An 8,641-nucleotide genomic window follows, 5' to 3' on the forward strand; every position below is an offset into this window, starting at 1 on the left:
TTGTCGATTTAACTACATGGCATTCCAGAAATGAGCAGAGATTTCACTTCCAGCTGTGAGACATCTGGCTTGAATTCTTTCACTCTTTCTTGCTATGGATTCCTGATGTTCCCGCTGTGCATTCTGCACTGGGTTGACATCTGTTTTCCCCTCTGCAATGTCCCTACAGGCCCTGCCAGGCCCACACCAGCTCGATCCATCTTCCTGCTGACTCAGTGGGCTGGCCTGCTAGCTGCCCTTCTTCTCTTGGGGAAGCAAATGAATTTAGGGTTTAAATAAGAAGTTTCACAGATCTATAAATCAACCGTATTCATTAATATACTTATTTTAGTGCTTGTTCTCCACATTAAACTTATGAATAGACAGAAGCATACATGAAAAGTTAGTTAAATCACTGATAGGTTTTTCTTAGTTCAGAATATCTTCTTTCCTAGTTCTGCTGTGGTGCATGCACTGTCCCATTTTGGATATAAAAAAGAAGAGAAATCATCTTCAAGTAATAGGATATGGGACAGGTCAGTTTTGAAAGGAGCAGGACCTTGGAAATGCTGGATGCCAACAAAGTAGCAGATTCAAAAGGCAATATATGAATGTATCTACAAGTACTTTTCTGTGAAGTTATGAAAATATAAGGAAGATCATGACGAGTATTCATACATAAAATGTGAATTATTAAGCTTAGAAGTAGTATATTAGTTAACAGTTGAAACCAGAGTGGAACAGGGAGTGGGGCTGGGAGGTATGACTTCTTTGTAGTGTTATATACAGTTAGTGATTATCACAGTCTGGATTAGAATCTATGTCTGCTAGTACCCAGGTATGTTAGTCTGGGTAGACTAGAGAAACAAATCCAGGGAGACTCATATGTGTCTAAGAAAGAGTTTTATACAAAAGAGCAATTGTATATTGAGAGAACACCCCAGCCCAATACAGATCAACTCCATAAGCCCTATGATACCCCATATGTCAATACTAGTCCGTAAATTCCTCTTCAGACTCATGCAGCCATGCAATGACACCAAGTGCAGGAAGATCACAGGTCGTGGATGGAAAGTCTTGTGCATTCAGTGGTGGTGGAACCATCTTAATACTGGTGTAGGTTTTCATGTGACCCCTCCAGCTGCAGGGCTCTGGCTTTCATCAGTATGTCTCCATGTGACTTGTCAACAGGAATGTCGTGCAGGGAGACAAGCAGAGAGAGTGTGTGTGTCCCACCTCCAGTCAGTTATTTATCTCCTTATTGCCTCCAAATGAGGTCATCAAGTGCGACCTGATTGACAAGCTAAACTCTACCCTCTCTCTCTTAATAGTCTCAAGTTGACAACAGATTATGTAACAACCACACCATGGTTTTCACTTAACCAGTCTTTCAGAGTGTGTTCTGGAGAATTCTGTTTTTGAGAGTATAAATTTGATTTTATATGGAAAAAGATTTGATGGTTAATTATGTTTTAGGAAATATGGTTAGAAAAATCACCTGTCTGTCATACTGGAGCAATTATTGTGGAAACCCGGGACTCATTATCACTTGACAACAGGGCTTATATTTGTCCTTAAGTGTGTCCTACAAATATGGTGTTGAAACGTGTTGAGAAGTACTACATCAGGGAATTGAAAGACAGGACTCAATGAGTTATGGCACTAGCAAGAGATGATACCGGAAGGTCATGCATGGACCTTAAGATCTGGGTCTTAATTCTAAAAGTGTTGTTCTGCACTAACACAATGTGTGACCTAGCCTGAGCCCCACTCTCTTTCTAGATTTTAGTTTCTTTTTTTACATTTTGGACCACAAACCCATTTAATTTTTTCCATCAATACAAGCCTGTGATTATTTATTTTATTTTTCACTCTAACCAGAGCATTTGGCTCTATAGACTCTGCATAGACTGCCTTCCAGACTATGCAGGTCTTGATGGGCTGCTGAGTCGCTCACTATCTTGACCCAAGATGATTTGTGTGTCAATGTGGGGCCCAAGTGGTCCATTTGCTTATCATGTGTTGTGATTTCACATGACGTGTTACCGCTGCTCTCCATCCTCCACCACCCCTGCCTTGGACTCCGGAATCTATGTTCCCCAAGCTTTTCTAGACCATAAATAGCAACTCCTCCATTCACAGAGGTAGCTTTACTATCAGAAGATGGGACGTGGTAAAACCCAGGCCCATCTGGCATGGAGGAAGCCCATGGTTCTGTGTTGTGCTGCCTCTTCCCTTAGCTCATTTTGGATCACATTGAAAAACATAAACTCCCACCAAAGAAGCAAAATATTTCTGAAGCTGGCATATCTCTCTAGACTTCTGTAAACACGTCATGGTCATTCAGGACCACGTTTCTCCCTACCTTATGCCATTTCTTATTTACGACTGTGCGATGTCATTTCACGTGTCATACACTACTGGCAAGTTGTGAGGTAATGCTGGAGGTCTCAGTGAAGCACGTGGGTGTCCAGGAGACTTATTTGCAGAATGGATGCATGCAAATAGACAGAAATACTCCACCTCCTTGGAAATCCTGACAATTGAGAGATGATGACTCAGTGAATAAAGAAAGATCGGAACTGGTCTCTATCTGAAATCAAAACTGAGAAAATGCACTTAAGTTTTATGCATTAGAGACTCAGAACCTTCAGCCTATTAATTTGTGTCATGAAAATGTTACTGAAATTCTGTAGACATCCACCTGTTAAATGTGAAATTTAAATAGCTTATCATACCAAGTAAGCAAGGTAGCATGGTAAGCAAGGTAGCACAGAGTAAGGCAGTAAACATTCAAAGAATAATGATAAAAGTATTAGTATATAATTCTATGCCATAGTCTTTAATCTATATTGTATTTATTCATTTTTAATTGCCAAGTTTGGAAGTACATCTTCTTTATCAAGACACAACTATGCAAACTCTAGTTGTGTTCTCCTCTACAGGAATGACTAGTGTTAGGATCTCTGTTACTGGAAAATATCCTCTTTCAGTGGACAATGGTAAGAGCAATTGGGGTTTCCTGTTCAAAAGTTGTTTGAATATGTCTTGTGAGTTCCCTCAGATACTTTAAAGGACAACAACTTCTTAAGAGACTGTCTGGAGAAGCAGAGAGTTCATTACTAGCATCTGATCAGTATTTATGGATACGTTAACAGGTCTCAGCCAATATCGTGATGGGCATTGGAAACCCTCAGGCTTCATTGTTTCACCATAGACTACCCTGGGTTGTTCTGTTCACAGCTTCCTGGATGTTCTGCTACCGCATGTACTCAAGTATAAGCCGACATGAATAGCAGGTGAGGCACCTAATTTTACCACAAAAACTGTATAAAGAAATGTGCTGAAAACTCAGGTTACACATGAGCATTTATCGTAATACCCTTCAGTCTCCCATATTCCATTGTCATACAGTAGGTTCCAACTCCAAGTGACTTCCAAGACCAGACTATTTGCATGTACACCTTGCATTCAATGTCTTTAGTCCTAAGATCACATGGGGGATTTAACCCTGTGTCCTTGTAAGACTCAAGTGCTGTTGGCGATGTCACTAGAGATATGTCCTGCTTGATACGCATGTGTTTCACTCTGTCTCATTAGTTATGATATTAATTTTTGCACCCAGTCTTTTTCCTTCATCCCATCGGCCTAGGACTGCTTGAAAGGAGTGAAGCCTCTACATTTGGTATTTGGTAAAATGGAAGGCAGAGCGATTTTAGCATAGAGCAAATAGATTTTGATAGCGGTTATGACATGTCCCTTAGGGGCTTCAGAAAACCCCTAAATAGTTTTATGTGTCAAACTTCCCCCTTTATTTAGTCATCTTGCATACTTTTCATTAACCATCTTCCCTTCATCCATCCATCCATCCATCCATCCATCCATCCATCCATCCATCATCCAACAATGGTTTTATTGGCTAACTACCTTCAAGGTGAACTAATTTAGGGATGGAAATAGCATGATATATCCCTACATGAGCTCCTGTCATCATTGAATTTATACCTTGGAAGGGTGACAATTTAAAGCAGTGGAGTTTATAATAAACATGACTAATAGAGAAAATTGAAGATGATATAGGAACTTAGAGGGCTTATGGAGCAAGGTGTAACAACTCACCTGAGTCACCAAAAGGCGAGTAGAAATTACATAGACAAAGAGAGATTAGGTGGAATTCTTTGCTGAAGATAAAAGATGTAAGCGGATAACCCATTAATGCTTGCATTTTGACTTTTAGCATCAGATTAACATGTATCCTTAGAAAGATATTAAGCAGGAGAATGAAATGAAAAAAATATATAAATTGGAATCAATTTGTATACATAGCAGTAAAATGGGAAAACCAGTGTGGAAACTCCTGTCATGATCTAGAAGATAAGTAGGATTTGGAATGCAAAAACAAAATTCCAAAATTACTACCGTCAAGTTTATTCCCACTTATACCAACCCTATAGGATAGTGTTAAACTTCCCTGTGGATTTCTGAGACTATTAATATTTACTGGAGTAGAAAAATTCATCTTTCTCCTGAGGAAAGCACTAGTTTGGAACTGCTGACCTTGAGGTTAGCAGCCCCGTGCATAAACATGAAAGAACACAAAACTTGCCAGTTGAGTAAATATGAAAAGTGAGTGGAGAGGGAAGATATGTACGCATGCGGGAGAATGAAGTATACAAGATGTCTGTCATGTTTCCAGGTTAAAGAACTGGGTGGAGAAAAGTGATGGAGTTTAATTGTGTTGCTGGTGAAGAATATTGAAATTACCATGGACTGCTAAAAGGACAAACTAACTGCATTGAAAGATGTAAGGCCAGAGAGCTCATTAGAGGTAAGAACGGCAAGACTATCCCTGTGCTGACCTGGACACAAACAACTAATGCCTCCCTTGATCTTCTCTAAGACCTTTGGAGTACAGTGATTAAGAGTTCAGCTGTTAAGCAAAATGTCAACAGCATTAGCTTGTGGTTCAAGCCACCAGTCTGTTCTATGGAAGAAAGATGTGGCCCTTGATTCCCATAAAGAGTAAAGTCTTGAAAACACTATGAGACAGTTCAATTCTGTCCAAAAATTTGTTGTGGGTTGGGATAAACTTGTTGGTAATGGGTTTGGTTTCCCTTTTTGCCCTTTCCCCACTTCGGAAAACAGAAATTTTAGCACCTCGTATCTGTATAGGGACACTAGTGCCATTATGACTATCTTTTAAGAAGATCACAATCTAGAGCAGTGGTTCTCAACCTTCCTAATGTCGCAGTCCTCTAATACAGTTCCTCGTGTGGTGACCCGCCCAACCATATAATTACTTTTGTTTCTATTTTATAACAGTAACTTTGCTACTGTTATGAATCAAGCGACCCCCGTGAAAGGATCATTTGACCCCCAAAGGGGTCACAACCCACAGGTTGAGAACCACTTGTCTAGAGTGAACAACACATTAACTTATAATTATTATAGCACAATTGTTCTGGGAGGTATATAAACTACAGTGGTATAGGAATATGGGCTAAGGAATCACTAATCTATTTACAAATATTGGAGTGAACAATATGTACTGGTTCTGTGGATGTTGATTCAGGAGCTGTAAAAATAGTCCAGTGGTCTGCCTTAAATGGAGCCTACACTCAACTAGAGTAAACTAGAAAATTAACCAATACCAAAGAATTATGAAGACTTTCATTTGTTGATAAGTATTTTGTGCTGAAAAGTAAAATAGAAAATATTAAATGATGGTGAGCATTGTTATTTTCTATAGGATGGTCAGAGAAAGTTTTATTGATGCGATATTTAAACGGCTAAGTAAGGGAAAGATGTGATATCAAGAGAGAAAAAATATTCCAGGTGGAACAGTGTGTTAGTCTGGGTAGGCTAGAGAAACAAATCCACAGAAACTCATATGTATATAAGAGAGAGTTTTATAGAAAGGGTAAGTGTACATTAAGAATGGATCCCAACTCAGTGCCGTCCAAGCCCGTAAATCCAACATTAGCCCTTATGTCTGACACCAATCTACAAAGTCCTCCTCAATCTCACAAAACACACGCAGTGATGCTGACTGCAGGAGGAAAGCCGAATCAGTGAAAGTGTAAGCATCTCAGCACTGGCAGGGGTCTCCACATGGCTGCTTCAGCACTCAGGGCTGCATCAGGGTAGGTCCACGTGGCTTCTCCTCAGGGATGTCTTGCAGGAACTGAGCCTTGCCAGCTGAAGCAGGGAACTGACTAAGGCAGCTGCACCCTGATCAGACCATCAGAATGCAAGAGACTTGAGAACTAGAAAGGCAAGTCTCACCGAGTCATTTGATCTCTCTGCCCTTCAATTAATCCCACATTTGTTTATTGGCCAGGTTACCCCAATAAACCTTAACTATATCAAACAGCTAGTACACAGGACTTCAGGCAGGAGTATGTTTGATATATTTGAGGGATAGTAGGAGGGACAGTACATGTAGAGCAACGAGTCTGAGTAATTGAAGGGATGAACTTTCCATTGATTGAGATGGAAGAGCCTGTGAGAATAGTAGTTGTAATGGAGACCAGGGTCGCAAACACAGGGTTCAATTGTGAACATGTTACATTTGAGATTCCTGTTAAAGATCTAAGAGAAATGACAAAGGTACCATCAGGTATATAATTCTGAAGCTCAAGTAATAGGGATAGGTTGGAGATACAAATGTGGGCATTATCACCATATAAAAACACTCACTATTTAAGATTGTAAAACCTTCTGGGAGTGACTACCCATGGAAATCTAAGAGGCAAGAAATAACCATTAAAGGAAAGCAGAGATAGTTTGGATAAGATCAATGGGAATCAAGAAGTATAACCTATAGTTAATGAAGGAAGAGAAGAGTTTCAAAAAGGACTGAATCAACAGTGTCTCTGCTTCTGGTATTTCAAACAGTTATTCAGGAAAGAGGAGGGAGAATTATTGAAGAGCTGTGGAGAATAGACTGGAGAGGTTCAAGGCTGAAGACTGGGAGGACCTCAGTTACGAAGCTCATGCACTAGTGGCCCAGGGAAGAGAGAAACACCATCTGAGCTAAGCAAGAAGCCTGCAGATGGAGGGAAAAGGCCTCAGCAAATGGCAGAACGGGCCAGCCTGGTGATGGACAGAAAGGATGCTTCCCAAGATTCAGATCAGAGTAGCCAGGCAAATTATGATGCTCTTAACTAATGTGGGTAATAATGCAGAAGGAGCAGGTTTAGGGAGGGAAAAGATGGCAAGATTTTATGACAAATTATCAGTAGTTCCCAATTTATGACCTATTGTGCTTTCGATGAACTGTACCCACAATCATCCTTTTAATTATTTTTGTCTTGCCTTTAGTAATATATACTGTAATTGATGTTACAGATACTTGTACAATTACTGCAGTTGAAACTCCTACTTTTGCTACTAAAACAATGATTGATTTTATGAACAGTAATAAATCTTCTTTGAACTCCTAACACAAGCCACAAACAAGAGAGGGATTGACTATTCTTCTAACGATCAACTTGTAAAAAGGAACTCCTTTCACTTCCAGTCTTTATAATCCATCCCCTTTCTTTCTTGCTTTGACACTCACTTATCTCTCATTTAAACTCAAAAGAAACTATGATTTCAGTGTACCCAAGAAAATAAGCATTTTTCCATTAAGACAGTTGTTTTGTTTTAGGATGGAAAAAATACAGTTTGAAAATCCCTTTCGTAGGTAGCTATTGGGCTGGATTCCCATTTGCATGTCACACCCTTATCACCATATGCAGTACCTTTAAAGTCTCTGCTTTGTCAGATACGCATTCAAGTTTCCTTAGCTTTTCCTCAGAAGACTGCAATGCAGTTGGAGTCGATTAATGTTATCAGCTAAAAAAAGTAAGAATTTAAAAAATTAAATAGGGTTATCCAGTAGTTGAGAGAGTTGAATCACAGCACCAGGTCTTTCCCCCCAGATTTGGTTCTAGTTTGAGCTACTCTGCAGGAGGTCTTCACTTGGAGACCCGGCGTTCTGTGGAATGAAGAGGAGGCTACTACACCCATAAAGTGTTACATCCTCAGACACCCAGATGGGTACCGGTACCCTGTCCCTTAGGGCCATTAAGAGTTGGAATAAACTGGGTGGCAGCAAGTGTTTACAGATATTTTATTTTTCTTTTTTAAATATGGAACGCTTCATGAATTTGTGTGTCATCCTTGCACAGGGGCCATGCCAATCTTCTCTGTATCATTCCAATTTTACATATGTACGGCTGAAGCAAGCACATAGATTTCCATTTTATAAAAGTAGTAATTGGGAATGGGAGAAAAAAAACACACCAACTAAGCTAAGAAAATAAAACCACATGTCTCTACTACCAAGAGGTGATCTTCAAATTTTCTTGAAGTATATCTTTGCATACACCAATATTCTGTCATGTTGTTGCACTGTTGGGGCTTGCATGTTGCAGTGATACTGGAAGCTATGCCACCCACTGATATTTCAAATATATGCAGAGTCAGAATTGGTGGAAATGTTTTAGTGGACTTTCCAAACTAAGAATAGGAAGAAGGATGTGGCCATATCCTTCCAAAAATAATTGAAATCCATATGAATATCTACAAAATATTATCTGATACAGTGCCTGAAGATAAACCTCTTAGTTTGGCAGACAGTATTATAATGAGATATACAATGTCCTGGAATTAG

The 8,641-nt window shown here is 39.6% G+C and overlaps 1 non-coding gene across 1 annotated transcript; it reads right to left on the reverse strand.

Annotated features, from left to right (window-relative positions):
- Positions 1-8,111: 8,111 nt before the first annotated feature.
- LOC115873595 lies at positions 8,112-8,217 on the reverse strand. The gene has a single exon (XR_004048494.1). It is a non-coding gene; the product is annotated as a U6 spliceosomal RNA (small nuclear RNA).
- Positions 8,218-8,641: the final 424 nt, after the last annotated feature.

This window comes from Echinops telfairi, unplaced genomic scaffold (assembly GCF_000313985.2).
Source record: "Echinops telfairi isolate 266 unplaced genomic scaffold, ASM31398v2 ScPeMD7_7469;HRSCAF=8507_0, whole genome shotgun sequence".
Taxonomy (NCBI): domain Eukaryota; kingdom Metazoa; phylum Chordata; class Mammalia; order Afrosoricida; family Tenrecidae; genus Echinops; species Echinops telfairi.